Raw genomic sequence first — 19,828 nt, forward strand, 5'->3', positions numbered from 1 at the left:
TTTTGTATGCCAGTTATATGTATAACACAGGACATTATCTTGATTGATGATCGTCATCTGATCATCAATTTAATTTATATGGCTGACTGATAAAAGTAGATGGAAGTAAAGTCTAGGTCTTATATACCAAACATTTATACTATATGTATTTTGCCTATCCTAAAGTATTAATTTTAAAAGAAATCCTGGGTGTTCTTTTTCAATTTACAAATACAGATTTTATTTAAACTAGCTGTTTGTAAAACGTTAACATTATAAATCTGACGACTGGATCAACATACGGGTAATTAAGATTTACTTACTTACGTGTCCTTTTCATTCCAAGTGAATCATAAGGCCACACAATCTAATCATATTTGATGTGGTTTCTGTAACTGTAATTTAGAGCCACAACTTAAACCCTAAAATGTTAAGTACATAAGCAAACAAAACAAAAAAGAGTATGATGCATTAAAATATAAATATAATTTGAAAAGAAAACAAATTAGAATGGTCGGCGGGGGTAATAATTTTAATTATGGTATAAACAAAGATATATAGGGTGAAAATTTACTGATGAATAGTAAATATGAACAAACCGGCTACGGGACAATTTCCTAAACTGTAACATGAATACATGACATATAAAGAATATAATTTAATTTAAGACAGCAGGGAAGATAATTCCGTAGTTACTCTTCATATCTAAGACCAGTGTTTCCCCAAGCATGTTTAGCATGGATAGACGCCATGTCATTATTAAATGACTCCATGCCCTTTTTTTCACTTCTTTGGGTGACGCCATTGTCTCTAAAATGCCTTAAATAGAAGACTTTACAAAGATAAAATATTATAATTTTCATGCCTATCGGCATTTCCATTAAAATTGATACTTGATTGTGTAACATTCTAATTAACTGACAATGGGATAGAGTCAAATACCTCGCCCGTGGCAGAGTTACCACCTCTGCTAATTATTGGATTTGATATAATTAAACAAACACTATAGGATATTTAATTCAAAACGAAAATATCCGCATGTTATCCATTTGTTTATGTAAAGCATGTACTTCCTGTTTAACTTCTTGTATTTATAATCCTCTTTATATAGGAGCACTTAACACATATACCTTTGATTTTTTTATTTTATTTTAAAAAAATCATGGAGGAAAAAAAGTTACTGTTTATACCTTCTGCAATGTATTATTGCATCTATATATCATCTTCTGTTCCATCTGTTGTATTTTTTTGGTGTTCACTTCTTTTTTGCAACTATTTAAATGAGACTAAATAACTTCCAACCAACATCAGGAACATGCACAATAATTTCTAAATATGGTTAAAATAAAACTTCTGTTTCATAAAGTGATTATTGATCTGGTATAATACCTGATACTTTTTTGTTTTCTGCAGCATACTATAGGTGCCCTTTTTTTTAACTGTCCATACACTCTAGGTGCTCTTTTTCAATTAAGCTACCGTGCCCTTTTTGTGTTATAGGGGAACCATTATTAAGACTTAAATAAAGAGTAAACTATTTATACTGTAAATTTAAAATATCATCAGTCTCGTGCAAAGATCAGAGTTGACCTACTTAATTAAACGATAAATTGTTAAAATTAGATAATATATTTTAACGTGCAGAGAAATTTCACTTCTGAGCAGTGCATGAGTAGATTGCATCTTTTCTATCGGTCAATGATCTTGCGGAGTCAGCACGAGCTCACGTGTAAGTGTGTTGTGGTCACTTCTTTTTATCATCAGCATTTGATGTGTTACAATATATTTCTGCAAAATTCCCACCCGAATACCTCCCTTAACCTTATAAAATGAATAGTTCTTCAATTGTTTATATAGTGTGTTTAAGTTCACCCCCATTTTTAATTTTAAGCCATGGCGTTGTCACTTTATTTTCCATCTATGACTTTGACTGTCAATCTGGTATCTATCGCCCCTCTTTGATACGGCAAAACCAGAAGAACTACGCACAATACAGAGTAACTTGTTGTCATAGGTCGTGCTTTTTTCCCCATCAGGAAATGATTATTTATTTCAGCATGGGTATTGCTGTTTCGATGTGATCAGTGAATACTTGGACTGTAACACATTAAATGTGCTAACAAAACAGAAATGTACTAACAACACAGAAACTAAAATTTAATTATGTGTTTGCTTATCATATAAACATATAAATCATTTAATTTTTACACTAGCATAACTATTCTTGTTATTATTCTAAAACATTATTGACCTTGTTTTTGTTTTACATCAAAAAGGTTAAGAAAAAGTTGCGTATAATAATCTACGCATTTTTAACATATTGATAAAGATGTGTTTATATTACATTGTCAGTAAGCTTTGTTGTTTTGATTTGTCAACATTTAATTAAAGGTAAGTCATATGATTTTCCTTATATTAATTTAATGCCTTAAATTGTAGAAGTAATTTATAATATTACGCTTAACATTGAAGTAAGAATAGTATATAATGGCGGAAAACCTTTTATCAAGAAATATAAACAGAGTATATTTTCTATGCCTTTATAAATGTTATTTGTACACAAAGCTTATATCTTACTTAAAAAAACAGACACTTTTTGTTCTAATATGAATCGGGCTTCGAAGGCCAAGTGGTCTAAATAGTTCTACTGCAATCAGTAGCCGGTCAATACTGATGCTGTGAGTTCGAACTCCGCTCGTGCAGGTGTACTCGTCTCCAATATTTGTTGACTAGGATAGTAAGTTTAAGAAAGGTGATTTTCTCCGCGCACTCCGGCTTCACCGACCCATAAAATCTGACCGTCATGAAATAGACCAAAAGTTGTGATTTAAAGTAGCAGTAAAACACCAAAAATCAATCAATCAATCCTAAGACGTATTACATTTATTGATGTTGCTGTGTATTGTATTTCTGAGTTGCTATTCTATTGCAATATTTTTTCGTCGGTGTTTTTTCTGATTGTCAATGTATTGTTATGCTCCCAAACCGGCTTTCATATCTTTTTTTCAAACTTGGTTTTCTGTGAAGAGTTGACTCATTGGTTATACCAAATTCCTTTTTTCAACATTGTTGCACCTTTTTGTCGACAATCTCAGTTAACTGGTGGCTAATGTTTTAATTGAAATCACTTATTGTATGTTTACATTGACAAGATTAATGAAGAACAGGAACTGATAAAGATCTTTTTTAATTACCAAATTTGTTTTAGCTCAATCTCTTTTTTGAGTGTTTAATGATATTGTAGTCTGTCTTCTTTAAGCAAGGGTGTTCTTCGTCATTTTTCAATTCTATTTCGGCAATAGTGTTTTTTGCGTTTTTCAACTAAGTTTTTTTTTCACCAGCAAGAATGTTCTTCGTCCTTTTTAAACTTATGAGTTTGATTACCCGCAAAGTGTCAGCTTCACAAAGATAACATCGTTGTTTTTTTTTCAAATATTGTACTACACGCGTTTTTTTCCCTTTCAGATATTACAGTTTGTATGAAAGATGACAAGGTACAATTCTGTTGCGATTTTACTTCTAATTGTTCTTATGACGAATTGTGGTAAATATCTCTAAATTCGAATTATTGATACACTTGACCATTTTACCAACATTTGAGAAGAAAAAAATCCTGAAACACATCAAATATAAGAGGAGAACTACGAGCAACAGAAACACAACATTAAAATGTAACACATACAGAAACGAACTATAATATAACAACGGCCATTATCCTGACTTGGTACAGGACATTTTAATAAAACAAAAAAATGGTGGGTTGAACCGGTTATAAAAGGAAACAACTGGCCTTAATTTTTAGAATTCTAGACATATCTCCATTTGAGCAACAACAGATCCCACATTATCCAAATATTGACCTTCTTACTTAGTTACTATATATCTCACCGAAATTCCCGTCCGCTGGTGATATTGTGTGCAACCTTCTGAAATAAAAATATTGCAGGTCTATTGAATCTAACATTTTAATTGATACAAGAAATATAAATGTGTATTGTTCTTTGTCTTAAAGTAAAAAACCAAAACCACTACCTTTTCAGGAAGGCGTAAAAAAGATTTACCATTATTTTTTCTCCTCATGAATTAAACAAAAATGACGCAATTATTAAGATTCAATTCAATAAAAATTTGTAAACAAAGTTGTAGAGCAAAACTTACATATTATTTTTCGTACTATCCAGTCAACAGATACTCGTCGATTCTTAAAGTAGATTAAAATGTAAGGTCTGTTTTAAATAAACTTTACGAATGAAATTATGACACAGAAATATATTAGCTTATGCTGTCCCTCTGGTATCTTTCGTCCCTCTTTATAGCTTTGATAACTATTATGCAGTTCATGCAGAATGCTCATATTCAAAATAGATTTACATTCTTTTCAGTTATAAATGTAGAATCACGTTGCACAAGCGCCTGGGAGCGTCATTGTGCAAGATATTGTCGAAACTCTCCTAAACATAGCTTAAGAAGTTCCTGTTATTACAACGGTAAAATATATCGGTGCACATGTTATTTAAGTGATGGCAGAGCTGGATAGTTTTAGAGGTTTGTATTCATTATCATTAATCATTTCCGCTGACTTTTTTGTAATAATTGAACCCATTTTGTTCAGCTCTCTGTAAATTTAAAAATGAATAAAAAAAAGAAATAAGGTTCATATATATATATATATACTTTAAACTCGGTTTTTATACATTCTTGCATATTATAGTTCTGAATTTTGATAATCTGTGAAGTTATCATAGTATGTTGTTCAAAAGACAATTGTTTAAAATTGGTTTCGATTGATTTCTGCATGTAAATACAATTTTTTAAATTTCGATTCACAAACTTCTGACCAACATGTTGAAACTCTTGTTTTTATAGGTTCACCAGTACAATAGAAAATCATATCATAGTTTGATGGTTTCTGCATAAGTTTTGTAAAGATTGGGAAATTTGAAGGACACATTATTCATAACAAACAATATAAAAAAATACTATAACAGTTGTATAGTATGATTATGAAACGGCCATTGTTTCTTGCAGTTTAAGAGCATTGTTATGCTTCTATTTTATAGATGTAAAGGACTATACCAAATACACGAGGAAAGAACTTCTAAAATACTATGGTTTAAAGACGAAGTGAAACGCCAAATGTTTGACTATTGATTATCAAATTTAAACTTTACGTATAAAATATCTTATACAATGAATGAAAAAATCAATAAACGTAACTCAACATATGGATCAGGATCTGTTTACCCTTTCGGACATCACTTTTGGTTTATGGTAGGATTCATCTAGACTGGTACCCGGCCGTTATTGAAATTCATCACAATACTATTAACATATTCCGAAGGCATACTAGATATTCATGGAGAGAACCAACCTAGGATTCATCTTCCTCAGTATTCAGTTTTCTATGTGTGTTTTATGTACTTTTGTTTGAATTTTCGTTGTTTTTCGTTTGCTACTATATTGACATTTTTTTTTTAAACTAATGAGTTTAGATTTTAACGAGAGAAATTTAGGTATTACTGAAAAATTATTACACCAGGGTTTTCGATATCAAAACCTAGTCAAACCATTTACTAAGTTTTATCATCGGTATAAGGACATCATTCGTAAATATAGCTCAACATGCAGACTTCTTATACGTTCACGTATTTCACATCCAATTTTTTATGGAAATATCATTTATAAGCACAAAGGTGTCAGTATTCACCTCAAAAACTAACAAAACCTTTGAATAGACTTATTAAGAAGGGATATAGTTATGATACTGTTGTCAGGTCATTAAAGATTAAATATTTTGACGTTAATATTGATTCACTTATAGGGTCTTTGCATCGGAACTAAACACATTTATTCAAAAACCAGTTGTTGGCATGACACGGGTTATGTTCTTCTCATATATGTTATGATGGTATGATACTAAACCTCTAACGGGAAGGATTGTGCCTGATGTTCATATGATGAAATCATAATCTTTCAGTCAGTTTAATTGAAGTCTGGAGTTGGCATGTCAGTTAACTGCTAGTAGTCTGTTGTTATTTATGTATTATTGTCATTTTGTTTATTTTCTTTGGTTACATCTTCTGACATCAGACTCGGACTTCTCTTGAACTGAATTTTAATGTGCGTATTGTTATGCGTTTACTTTTCTACATTGGCTAGAGGTATAGGGGGAGGGTTGAGATCTCACAAACATGTTTAACCCCGCCGCATTTTTGCGCCTGTCCCAAGTCAGGAGCCTCTGGCCTTTGTTAGTCTTTTGTTAATCTTTAATTTTTGTTTCTTGTGTACAATTTGGAAATTAGTATGGCGTTCATTATCACTGAACTAGTATATATTTGTTTAGGGGCCAGTTGAAGGACGCCTCTGGGTGCGGGAATTTCTCGCTACATTGAAGACCTGTTGGTGACCTTCTGCTGTTGATTTTTTCTATGGTCGGGTTGTTGTCTCTTTGACACATTCCCCATTTCCATTCTCAATTTTATTGAATATACCTTTGGTATCATTTCCCTTTCTTTCAAAGATGTATTTCATTCATCCTACTCTAAACAATTCTGCCATTAACTTGACTATTAAAATCATTACTCATTCATTATGATGTAGTTGTACTTTAAATTACACAGCTTTTATAATTTGATCCTCTATATTAGTACAAGAGAGACGACAGATGCCAGAGAGACAGTCAAACTCATAAATCGAAAATAAATTGACAAAGCTATGACTAAAAATGAAAAAGACAATCAGACAAACAATAGTACACAAGACACAACATAGAAAACTAAAGAACAAGCAACACGAACCCCACCAAAAACTAGGAGTGATCTCAGGTGCTCCGGAAGGGTAAGCAGATCCTGCTCCACATGTGGCGCCCGTCGTGTTGCTCATATTATAACAAATCCGGTGAATAGTCAAATTGGTAGGTCACATTCATGAAAGAGAAGGGGAAGTAACGACGTAAGAAACATGTCCGATATCATCTGTGAAACGGATATTCAATAACGGCCAACCAACTCGTGATGGCGTCCGTAAAATTTACGTAGGGATGATTTCATCTTCACCGTTTGGAACTTTTGGTTTAATAGCTTCCTTGTTAGCAGCAACCCTCTATCAAGAAAATCCTGATAGGAAATACAAGCACGGGAATATCGTATCAGTTGGGAGATACGTACTGCTGTTGCTGGAATGTTGCTATTTGATGATTAGCAGTTATTTTTCATTTTTTTTAAATATTGATCATTAGCCGTTTATGATTTTGAATTTAAGAGGTGATCGAATATTCATGTATTACATAAAAAAGTAGATACAAAATATCGAACCAAATTGCAAATATAATAGATGAAGGCCATAACAAACCAAACAAAATCAATTGTTAATAAACGGAACAAATGACAAACAAGTGCCATATTCATAACTAGGTACAGGAATTTCAGAAGAAAAGAATGGATTCAACCTGGTTTAGATGCTAGCCTTAACTCCCACATGTATGACAGTTAATCATAAATACATTTGTTTTTCCTTTTGTTGATGTTTTTGAGTTTAGGACTTTGCCACTTAATAGAGGACCTTCCGTTTTGAATATTCTATTAAGTTCGATCAGTGTCTGAGCAGAAAGATGATTAACCAGGGATATGTCAAAATACGTATCGTCCTTTTTCTACAAAAAAAAAAGAGTACATCGGAAGATATAAAGACCTGGTAAATGAATATTCCGTATCAACTTCACAAATAATGCACGATGGTCTTGAATAATAGATTCTAGGTACTGACGTGGTTTATCATCTTAGTAATGTATTACAGTATTCTTTTCTTTTTCCTTGTAAATTATTACTTATACTGGTTAGTCTATTTTTTTAATATCCATAAGGTTTTATCGTTGATACTACATACTAGCAACAAACGATGGACTAGCAAACTATGCTTAGAAGGTGAATTTCAAACTTAGGAATAGGGATCACATATCCTGTTTCGCCTCCTTTTTTTTCATCTGTCTCATGTATCAGAAAAGCAATTTATGAAAAGCCGCATGTTTATAGAAACATATTAAGATTAAAACACAATGTTGACTGCTGCACCCCAATTTTTGACATTTTTACATATTATGCCTACTTGTTTTGCTGACACATCGTTGTCAATTATTATGGAATTTTGTGCGATTGTCATTCAAGTGAGAGGTTTAGCTAGCTATAAAGTCAGGTTCAATCTACTATTTTCTACATACAAAAAAGCCTGATCCAAATCAGGTATATGACAGTTGTTATCCATTCGTTTGAGGTGTTTGAGCTCTTGGTTTTGCCCTTTGCTTAGGGATGTTTCGTTTTGAATTTCCCTCGAAATTTGATATTTTTGTTATTCTAATTTTTTGTATTACAGTTGTTTATAATTCCAGTATATTGACTTATTCTGATGAACAACACAAACATACATGATACATTAATGTGAATACACTTTGGATCTAGAAGCTAGAACTGTGTACAAAAATATCACAGATACACAACTGACTGAAAAATCTAAACATACATACACATAAATCAAACACAGACGCAAAGATTTAGTTTATGATCAATTGTGAATTTAACAATTGATAAAAAAAGGTTTAGTCGTTGATACTACATACTAGCAATAAACGAACACTGGATTAGTAAACTATGCCTAGAAGGTGAAGAAAAATTACCTCTACGAAATTAAGCAATTTCAAACTTAGGAATAGGGGTCACATATTCTATTTCGCCTTCAGTTTCCTCATCTGTCTCATGTATCAGTAAAGCAATTATACAAAAAGCCGTATGTTAACAGGAACATATATATTATAAGCTTATAGACATAGTTTTCAACAGACAGATGTAGAGCTGATTTGTCCAAAGTGTAGAATCGAAACAGAAGACCTATGTCATGTGTAAACAACTTGTCCCCTGTATAAATGTATATATTTATGTTGAGAATCATATATTAAATAAAATTGACAACTGACTCCAGTAACCGTGATGCAGTATATAGATATAGGAAGATGTGGTGTGAGTGCCAATGAGACAACTTTCCATCCAAATAACAATTTATAAAAGTAAACCATTATATATACGTTTATAGTAGAATGTCAGATCTATGCAAATTTGGTAATCATTCCAAACAACTTCTTGAAAAGATTGAAAACATGTCAAGAGAAAAATATGTGATATGAGTTTCGATGAAACGACTCTTCATCCAAGTCAAAATTTATCAAAGTAAACCATTATAGGTCAAAGTTTGGTCTTCAAAACGGTGCATTGGCTCACACCAAACAGCAAGCGATAAAAGAGGGCGAAAGATACCAAAGGGACAGTCAAACTCAGAGATAGAAATTAAACTGACAACACCGTAGCTAACAATGACAAAGACAAACAGACAAATAATAGTACACAAGACACAATATAAAAAACTTAAGGGCCCCTAAAATGACTTGTTTAAAATCATGTCTATCTGTAATCAGTAATTGAGGTAGGTTATATGTTTGTGTGTACGCAGACATAGCTTGACTTGTATTTTTTTGTGGAAGTTGTACAGTGGAATCCCTTTGTCTCTCTGAATCAGTTAAACTTATGTTTTGTGAAATCATTTCAGCTTCACGTCATATTAAGGCTTGTGCACAGGGAAAGTTGGACTGTTATGTTTTTAGTAAATCTACTGACTTTAACACTAAAAAAGCATCTCCTTTAAATCTTCTCAATCTGAACTTTACAGACGTCATAGTAGTTACAGTAGTATTGTATCATTAAAACTAAAATTATCAGGAATGACAAAGCGTTCATTTATAGAGTACTACAGAAACAGCTTTTTAGCCTCAACTTAACTATCATTAACGGGTTAATCGATCGAAAGATTATGTGATTAACCGGTTAGGCAAACCGTGTTATATTTTGTTAAGGAGAAACATTTTCGTACTTTAGTTATTCGCCAAATAACGTGTATTTCTTAAAATAATAAAATATGCTCGAAATCATCATTACGACCAGTTCTTCGAGTTTATGTACAAACAAAATGAAAGCAAAAAGAAAGAAAACAATTAAATAATTCAAATATATCATAACAGATAAATTACCAAACAGACTAGTTTGATTGTAGATTGTGTCTATAGATATAGGAAGATGTGGTGTGAGTGCCGATGAGACAACCTTCCATCCAAATAACAATTTATAAACGTAAATCATTATAGGTCAATGTACGGCCTTCAACACGGAGCCGTGGCCTACACCGAACAACAAGCTATAAAGGGCTCCACAATTACTTGTGTCAAACCATTCAAACGGGAAAACTAACGGTCTAATCTATGTAAAAAAAAAAAAGACCAACACGTATAAATTACATAAACAAACGACAACTACTGTACATCAGATTTCTGACTGAGGACAGGTGCAGACATTTGTATAGATTTTATGATTATTTTGTGATGCTTTTGAATTTTTATCTGATTAGCGTACATTGTCAATTTTATTCTATTCGCATTAAATATTTGTTTAATATCTGTACTTTCCTTTTAACTCACCTGGCCCGAAGGACCAAGTGAGCTTTCCTCATCACTTGGCGTCCGTCGTCCGTCGTCCTGCGTACTGTCACTACACTGTTTTCTTCCACTGCTCTCTCCTACTCTCACCCATAATCACAGTCTCTCACTCTCTCTCTCCTACTCCCACCCTCTCTCCTACTTTCACACCTACTCTCACTCCTACACACTTTTCTATTCCTTTCCCTTCACACTCTCTGTCCTCTCTCCCTCCCTCCCTCACACACACATACACTTTCTTCTCTCTCTCACACACACACACTATCTCCCCTCACACTCTATCTTCACACACATAGTCTCACCTAAACACACACTCTGCCACACGCCCAGTCTATCTCCCACACATACATACTCTCCTACACACACACTTTCTCCTCTCTCTCACACACAAACACTCTCCCCTCACACTCTATCTTCACACACATAGTCTCTCCTAATTACACACTCTGCCACACGCCCAGTCTCTCTTCCACACACACATACTCTCCTACATACACACACATACACTCCCCCCTCAAAAACACACACACACCCACTCTTCCACACACACACACACACAAACTCTCTCTCCCACATATCTCACAGACATTAACACTCACACTGTTGGAGTAAGAGAAAGTAAGAAAAAGTGTGAGAGAGAAAGTAAGAAAGAGTGTGGGAGAGAATTAAGAAAGAGTGTGAGAGAGAAAGTAAGAAAGAGTGTGAGAGAGAAAGTAAGAAAGAGTGTGAGAGAGAGAATTAAGAAAGAGTGTGAGAGAGAAGTAAGAAGGAGTGTGGGAGAGAAGTAAGAAAGAGTGTGAGAGAGAAAGTAAGAAAGAGTGTGAGAGAGAAAGTAAGAAAGAGTGTGGGAGAGAATTAAGAAAGAGTGTGGGAGAGAAAGTAAGAAAGAGTGTGAGAGAGAAAGTAAGAAAGAGTGTGGGAGAGAAGTAAGAAAGAGTGTGAGAGAGAAGTAAGAAAGAGTGTGAGAGAGAAAGTAAGAAAGAGTGTGGGAGAGAAGTAAGAAAGAGTGTGAGAGAGAAGTAAGAAAGAGTGTGAGAGAGAAAGTCAGAAAGAGTGTGAGAGAGAAGTAAGAAAGAGTGTGGGAGAGAAAGTAAGAAAGAGTGTGAGAGAGAAAGTAAGAAAGAGTGTGGGAGAGAATTAAGAAAGAGTGTGGGAGAGAAAGTAAGAAAGAGTGTGAGAGAGAAAGTAAGAAAGAGTGTGAGAGAGAAGTAAGAAAGAGTGTGAGAGAGAAAGTAAGAAAGAGTTTGTGAGAGAGAAGTAAAAAAGAGTGTGAGAGAGAAAGTAAGAAAGAGTGTGAGAGAGAATTAAGAAAGAGTGTGAGAGAGAAAGTAAGAAAGAATTTGTGAGAGAGAAGTAGGAAAGAGTGTGTGAGAGAGAAAGTAAGAAAGAGTGTGAGAGAGAAGTAAGAAAGAGTGTGAAAGAGAAGTAAGAAAGAGTGTGGGAGAGAAGTAAGAAGGAGTGTGAGAGAGAAAGTAAGAAAGAGTGTGAGAGAGAAAATAAGAAAGAGTGTGAGAGAGAAAGTAAGAAAGAGTGTGAGAGAGAAAGTCAGAAAGAGTGTGGGAGAGAATTAAGAAAGAGTGTGGGAGAGAAAGTAAGAAAGAGTGTGAGAGAGAAAGTAAGAAAGAGTGTGGGAGAGAATTAAGAAAGAGTGTGGGAGAGAAAGTAAGAAAGAGTGTGAGAGAGAAGTAAAAAAGAGTGTGAGAGAGAGAATTAAGAAAGAGTGTGGGAGAGAAAGTAAGAAAGAGTGTGAGAGAGAAAGTAAGAAAGAGTGTGGGAGAGAATTAAGAAAGAGTGTGGGAGAGAAAGTAAGAAAGAGTGTGAGAGAGAAGTAAAAAAGAGTGTGAGAGAGAGAATTAAGAAAGAGTGTGAGAGAGAAAGTAAGAAAGAGTGTGAGAGAGAGAATTAAGAAAGAGTGTGGGAGAGAAGTAAGAAAGAGTGTGAGAGAGAAGTAAGAAAGAGTGTGTGTGAGAGAAGTAAGAAAGAGTGTGAGAGAGAAAGTAAGAAAGAGTTTGTGAGAGAGAAGTAAAAAAGAGTGTGAGAGAGAAAGTAAGAAAGAGTGTGAGAGAGAATTAAGAAAGAGTGTGAGAGAGAAAGTAAGAAAGAATTTGTGAGAGAGAAGTAAAAAAGAGTGTGAGAGAGAAAGTAAGAAAGAGTGTGAGAGAGAATTAAGAAAGAGTGTGGGAGAGAAAGTCAGAAAGAGTGTGAGAGAGAAAGTAAGAAAGAGTGTGAGAGAGAAGTTAGAAAGAGTGTGAGAGAGAAGTAAGAAAGAGTGTGGGAGAGAAAGTAAGAAAGAGTGTGGGAGAGAAAGTAAGAAAGAGTGTGGGAGAGAATTAAGAAAGAGTGTGGGAGAGAAAGTAAGAAAGAGTGTGAGAGAGAAAGTAAGAAAGAGTGTGGGAGAGAAAGTAAGAAAGAGTGTGAGAGAGAAAGTAAGAAAGAGTTTGTGAGAGAGAAGTAAAAAAGAGTGTGAGAGAGAAAGTAAGAAAGAGTGTGAGAGAGAATTAAGAAAGAGTGTGAGAGAGAAAGTAAGAAAGAATTTGTGAGAGAGAAGTAGGAAAGAGTGTGTGAGAGAGAAAGTAAGAAAGAGTGTGAGAGAGAGAAAGTAAGAAAGAGTGTGGGAGAGAAGGAAGAAAGAGTGGGGGAGAGAAGTAAGAAAGAGTGTGAGAGAGAATTAAGAAAGAGTGTGAGAGAGAAAGTAAGAAAGAATTTGTGAGAGAGAAGTAAAAAAGAGTGTGAGAGAGAAAGTAAGAAAGAGTGTGAGAGAGAATTAAGAAAGAGTGTGGGAGAGAAAGTAAGAAAGAGTGTGAGAGAGAAAGTAAGAAAGAGTGTGAGAGAGAAGTTAGAAAGAGTGTGAGAGAGAAGTAAGAAAGAGTGTGAGAGAGAAAGTAAGAAAGAGTGTGAGAGAGAAGTAAACAAAAGTGTGAGAGAGAAGTAAAAAAAGAGTGTGAGAGAGAAGTAAGAAAGAGTGTGTGAGAGAAGTAAGAAAGAGTGTGAGAGAGAAGTAAGAAAGAGTGTGTTAGAGAAGTAAGAAAGAGTGTGAGAGAGAAAGTAAGAAAGAGTGTGAGAGAGAAGTAAGAAAGAGTGTGAGAGAGAAAGTAAGAAAGAGTGTGAGAGAGAGAAGTAAGAAAGAGTGTGGGAGAGAAAGTAAGAAAGAGTGTGAGAGAGAAAGTAAGAAAGAGTGTGAGAGAGAAGTTAGAAAGAGTGTGAGAGAGAAGTAAGAAAGAGTGTGAGAGAGAAAGTAAGAAAGAGTGTGAGAGAGAAGTAAACAAAAGTGTGAGAGAGAAGTAAAAAAAGAGTGTGAGAGAGAAGTAAGAAAGAGTGTGTGAGAGAAGTAAGAAAGAGTGTGAGAGAGAAGTAAGAAAGAGTGTGTTAGAGAAGTAAGAAAGAGTGTGAGAGAAAGTAAGAAAGAGTGTGTGAGAGAGAAGTAAGAAAGAGTGTGAGAGAGAAAGTAAGAAAGAGTGTGGGAGAAAAAGTACAAAAGAGTGTGAGAGAGAAGTAAGAAATAATGTGAGAGAGAAAGTAGGAAAGAGTGTGTGAGAGAGAAGTAAGAAAGAATGTGAGAGAGAAAGTAAGAAAGAGTGTGAGAGAGAAAGTAAAAAAAGAGTGTGAGAGAGAAGTAAGAAAGAGTGTGAGAGAGAAAGTAAGAAAGAGTGGGAGAAAGAAGTAAGAAAGAATGGGAGAGAGAAGTAAGAAAGAGTGTGAGAGAGAAGTAAGAAAGAGTGTGAGAGAGAAGTAAGAAAGAGTGTGAGAGAGAAGTAAGAAAGAGTGTGTGAGAGAAAGTAAGAAAGAGTAGGTGAGAGAGAAAGTAAGAAAGAGTAGGTGAGAGAGAAAGTAAGAAAGAGTGTGTGAGAGAGAAGTAAGAAAGAGTGTGAGAGAGAAAGTAAGAAAGAGTGTGGGAGAGAAAGTAAGAAAGAGTGTGAGAGAGAAGTAAGAAAGTGTGAGAGAGAAATTAAGAAAGAGTAGGTGAGAGAGAAAGTAAGAAAGAGTGTGAGAGAGAAGTAAGAAAGAGTGTGTGAGAGAAAGTAAGAAAGAGTAGGTGAGAGAGAAAGTAAGAAAGAGTAGGTGAGAGAGAAAGTAAGAAAGAGTGTGTGAGAGAGAAGTAAGAAAGAGTGTGAGAGAGAAGTAAGAAAGAGTGTGTTAGAGAAGTAAGAAAGAGTGTGAGAGAGAAGTAAGAAAGTGTGAGAGAGAAATTAAGAAAGAGTAGGTGAGAGAGAAAGTAAGAAAGAGTGTGAGAGAGAAGTAAGAAAGAGTGTGAGAGAGAAAGTAAGAAAGAGTGTGAGAGAGAAGTAAAAAAGAGTGTGAGAGAGAAAGTAAGAAAGAGTGTGTGAGAGAGAAGTAAGAAAGAGTGTGAGAGAGAAAGTAAGAAAGAGTGTGAGAGAGAAGTAAGAAAGAGTGTGAGAGAGAAGTAAGAAAGAGTGTGAGAGAGAAGTAAGAAAGAGTGTGTGTGAGAGAAGTCAGAAAGAGTGTGAGAGAGAAGTAAGAAGGAGTGTGAGAGAGAAAGTAAGAAAGAGTTTGTGAGAGAGAAGTAAGAAAGAGTGTGAGAGAGAAAGTAAGAAAGAGTGTGAGAGAGAAGTAAGAAAGAGTGTGAGAGAGAAGTAAGAAAGAGTGTGAGAGAGAAAGTAAGAAAGAATGTGAGAGAGAAGTAAAAAAAGTGTGAGAGAGAAGTAAAAAAAGAGTGTGAGAGAGAAGTAAGAAAGAGTGTGAGAGAGAAAGTAAGAAAGAGTGTGAGAGAGAAGTAAAAAAAAGTGTGAGAGAGAAGTAAAAAAAGAGTGTGAGAGAGAAGTAAGAAAGAGTGTGTGAGAGAAGTAAGAAAGAGTGTGAGAGAGAAGTAAGAAAGAGTGTGTGAGAGAAGTAAGAAAGAGTGTGAGAGAGAAAGTAAGAAAGAGTGTGAGAGAGAAGTAAGAAAGAGTGTGAGAGAGAAAGTAAGAAAGAGTGTGAGAGAGAAAGTAAGAAAGAGTGTGGGAGAGAAAGTAAGAAAGAGTGTGAGAGAGAAGGTAAGAAAGAGTGTGAGAGAGAAAGTAAGAAAGAGTGTGTGAGAGAGAAGTAAGAAAGAGTGTGAGAGAGAAAGTAAGAAAGAGTGTGAGAGAGAAAGTACAAAAGAGTGTGAGAGAGAAGTAAGAAATAATGTGAGAGAGAAAGTAGGAAAGAGTGTGTGAGAGAGAAGTAAGAAAGAGTGTGAGAGAGAAAGTAAGAAAGAGTGTGAGAGAGAAAGTAAAAAAGAGTGTGAGAGAGAAGTTAGAAAGAGTGTGAGAGAGAAAGTAAGAAAGAGTGGGAGAAAGAAGTAAGAAAGAGTGGGAGAGAGAAGTGAGAAAGAGTGTGAGAGAGAAGTAAGAAAGAGTGTGAGAGAGAAGTAAGAAAGAGTGTGAGAGAGAAAGTAAGAAAGAGTTTGTGAGAGAGAAGTAAGAAAGAGTGTGAGAGAGAAGTAAGAAAGAGTGGGAGAGAGAAGTTAGAAAGAGTGTGAGAGAGAAGTATGAAAGAGTGTGAGAGAGAAGTAAGAAAGAGTGGGAGAGAGAAGTAAGAAAGAGTGTGAGAGAGAAGTAAGAAAGAGTGTGTGAGAGAAGTAAGAAAGAGTGTGAGAGAGAAGTAAGAAAGAGTGTGAGAGACAAGTAAGAAAGAGTGTGAGAGAGAAAGTAAGAAAGAGTGTGTGAGAGAAGTAAGAAAGAGTATGTGAGAGAAGTAAGGAAGAGTGTGAGAGAGAAAGTAAGAAAGAGTGTGAGAGAGAAAGTAAGAAAGAGTGTGTGAAAGAGAAGTAAGAAAGAGTGTGAGAGAGAAAGTAAGAAAGAGTGTGGGAGAGAAAGTAAAAAAAGAGTGTGAGAGAGAAGTAAAATTTTGTAGGGCCCTTTATAGCTTGGTTTTCGGTGTGAGCCAAGGCTCCGTGTTGAAGACCGTACCATGACCTGAAATGGTTTACTTTTATAAATTCTGACTTGAATGGAGCATTGTCGTATTGGCACTCATACCACATTGTCCTATATCTTTTGACATGCATCCCGAACTTAAAGTTGTGAGAGATATTTCCAATTTTGTAGTCAACGTAACTTACAAATACAACTCGAGTTTCACGCGGCGACAATTTCCGATGGAATGACTTACATTTCCTCATATATGTAGCTTAGAAATAACTTTGCTATGAGTTGTTTAAACTTAATGCAAACGTTGAAAATTGTAGAAAATGCAGATATCTTCAGACTAACACTTTATAATTTAGTGTTACGTCTTATAAGATCAATTACAATCAAATTGACCGTTTCAGACTCAAAGTGGTCTATTGGTGCCTGAAGCTAGGTTATAAAACATGGATTAGTTCTAGGCGTACTAAATATATACTTGATACACCAAATTAAGTTTTTTGATTGGCTAAATTTGGATCGAGTATGAGTGCAAAGATTAATGACCGTAAGCCCATACACCCCTATTAAATTATATAGATTGATGGTATCTTTTCTTATTATTTGACCCTTTACATAGTGGGCTTGTCAACTGATAAATAAAGAGCAAATGTAGGCGTAAGGCTCACTGCATAGTAAGAACGTAGAGTGGACGGATATAGTAACTTTAAATAAGAAACGAAACAAAAGAAGTATTTTAGGGTTTTTAAACGATCCTTGATATTTCTATAACACTCTGTTTTATAAGCAATTAAAAACAAAGATGAGTACTTTTATATTGCCATTTCTAAATATTTTGACCACTGTATTTGTTTGAGTCTTCGCCTTTCTTTTGTTAAAAAATGTTTCCATAGGCAGATACATATTAAAATCAAATTTGAGTATAAAACATAAATTAAAAGGAATAGAATGTCCTTTATTTAACTTTTGTTGTCTTAATAATGGGAATTTCTTACAAAACAAAGGAAGTAATTCAGGGTTTTTAAACGATCCTAAAATATTACAATCTCACTCTGTTTAGTCAACTAAATTCAAAGGTTAGTACTTTTATATTTGTATCTCTAAATATTGCAACCATTGTATTTCGTTAAATCTAAGCTTGGTTTTTAATATTTCTTAGCCGGTATATTTAAATTAAATCTGAATAAAATATAATTTAATGAAAAGGAATAGAAATGCCCTTCATTCATCTTTTGTTGCCTTAAAAATTAAAATTTCTTATTTACTTTGACATTGTTATGCTATAGATAAATTCATAGATAGAATAACATTTAAACACGTACGTTCTTTAAACTTAAATAAAAATATTTTCGTGCGTTTCAGAATAGAATCTTTTTGTTATTGAGATGGATAAATCTACAACCGTTGACGGACAAAGTTATCTAGAGGACAACTATTCAAATGAATTGACCGACTCTTCATCACAACTTATTATGTCATCATTAATGCCATCCAAGTGACCGTTTCTAGGAGATATAGAATGTAATGAATTTAATAGACGTTGGCTTGAATTTTCAATTATGAAGATTTTGATATTAATTGGAACGGTTGGAAATGTACACACAATTTTAGTTTACTTGCGAGTGAAAGATATGAGAGAACGGTTCCATGTTCGAACATTAATTATCTGGCTCTCAGCTGTAGATTTAACAACATGTGTTGTAGTTACATGTATGCCTGCCGAGACGTACAATTTTCGTTGGCGTTATTCCATATCATCAAACACTGCTTATAAACTGTTTCAATATATTGTTTTCACGACAGTCTTGTCTTCGTGGTTGATTTTAACTGTTATTGCCTACGAGAGATACAAGACTATCTGCGGGATGTGGTTAGTACTACATCATTAATACCTTTTGATATTTGTAAAGTTACCCGATGGTTTAATGGAAAGTCTACATTTTGTCAGCACAATTTAGTTTGTGTTTTAATGGTAATATTTACTTTAGTGGTTTCTTCACCGATTATAGCCGTTGTTAGGATTGAACCAGTTCCGTTGAAAAATTTGTGGAACGGAATGCACAACGTACAACCATTTTAGAACTAAACTGACTGTTTGGTTGTTTTCAGTTGGAGTCGGTTTGTTTGGGTTTTCCTGCTTCATGTGCTGTTCTTATTGCTATGGAAAGATATTATGTTTTTTGTATAAAAAATATGAGAAAGAACAAAAGAGAAGTGAAAACATCATTCTATTTTCAGCAAAAGTTCATAAAGCTCAACAATCCTCTTACTACAGACAGAGGAAATCTAAGTGCAGGGTTACAATAAGTATAATTACCGCAACTGGATTCTTTCGCTATGGAGTCATCATTTCTTCGATCGGAGCAGCATTTGATGTGTCGGATTCAGCACTTAAACAATCAATCACTACAGATGTAATGAAACGTGGATATTTTCTAAATAATGTGTGCAATCCCGTTATATATTTTATTTAGGACAACTAATTCAGACATGCTTGCAAGAAACTGTATATAAAATTAAACTAAACAATCAAAACAAAGGCGTGTGCAAATGTATTTAAATGAATTGCAATTTGTATAACTTATTTTCCACAACGAACTGTTTTCTGGTCTGATATCTCATAATAAAAATAATTTTAAAAGAATGAACGCATATATACACGGACAGTCCAGCTAAATGTTAACATTTATGAGTTTATAATGAGATAGCACAATATCCTTATTGTCTTCACCTACATGTATCAGAATCAAAGGGAATCGATATTCCTCATGAAACTTGTATGTAAAATTCAATTTTACTAAAAAAAATATCGTTGATTCAAATTTTTTCAGAAAAAAAAGTCAGAGAATAATCGAGCATTATCTGCAAAACAAGTTAATTCCGGGCTTATGTCAAATATTATCGAATAAAAAGTATGAAACGATTATTTTGATCATAGCGTAATCTGAAAAGCCTGAACAGTAGATTAATTAGTCATATTCCACCTTTTAGCCAATTTTCAGAGTAAATTAATCCAATGAACTGCGGTAAATACAATACTGTTCAGACAAATCGATTGCAGTTTGCATAACTGTTCGGGTACTACTGCACAGTCAGAACATAGAGTAAAACAATCTTATATGTCTGCAGGCCAATTGTCTAAACAGTAATGCGGCAGTGCATCAGTCTGAAATTGACTGAAAGAATGAATAAACTCTTCATTATTTATTGTATGGTCTTGTAAGGACCGTTCAGATAAAAATATATGAACTTAAACCACTAGGTCTCCTTTTAATTTATACAGATAAATTGAGTCTGCTCTGATTATTTTTTAGAATTGAGGTCAAGGTCAGATGACACCTGTCAAGTGAGATTTCGTCCAAACCACGATCACTTAACCTTGTTCAATGATCCATCAAATGAGGTCATGGTCAAGTTAAAACTAATTTTCGGTGCACACCATATTATATATTTAAATTGTGCGCACAATATA

At 34.2% G+C, this 19,828-nt stretch overlaps 1 long non-coding RNA gene across 2 annotated transcripts in view; it reads left to right on the forward strand.

Moving 5' to 3' along the window:
- LOC143047617 (uncharacterized) overlaps positions 1-5,840 on the forward strand; it is a 102,700-nt gene extending 96,860 nt beyond the window's left edge. The window contains exons 1-4 of one of the 2 annotated variants that reach the window (XR_012969613.1): positions 2,275-2,370; positions 3,445-3,523; positions 4,362-4,524; positions 5,040-5,840. This is a non-coding gene — a long non-coding RNA (uncharacterized LOC143047617). Of the gene's footprint in view, positions 1-2,274; positions 2,371-3,444; positions 3,524-4,361; positions 4,525-5,039 lie in introns of those variants that run through there. The other variant, XR_012969614.1, reaches the window with a different exon arrangement.
- Positions 5,841-19,828: the final 13,988 nt, after the last annotated feature.

Source organism: Mytilus galloprovincialis, chromosome 10 (assembly GCF_965363235.1).
Source record: "Mytilus galloprovincialis chromosome 10, xbMytGall1.hap1.1, whole genome shotgun sequence".
NCBI lineage: Eukaryota > Metazoa > Mollusca > Bivalvia > Mytilida > Mytilidae > Mytilus > Mytilus galloprovincialis.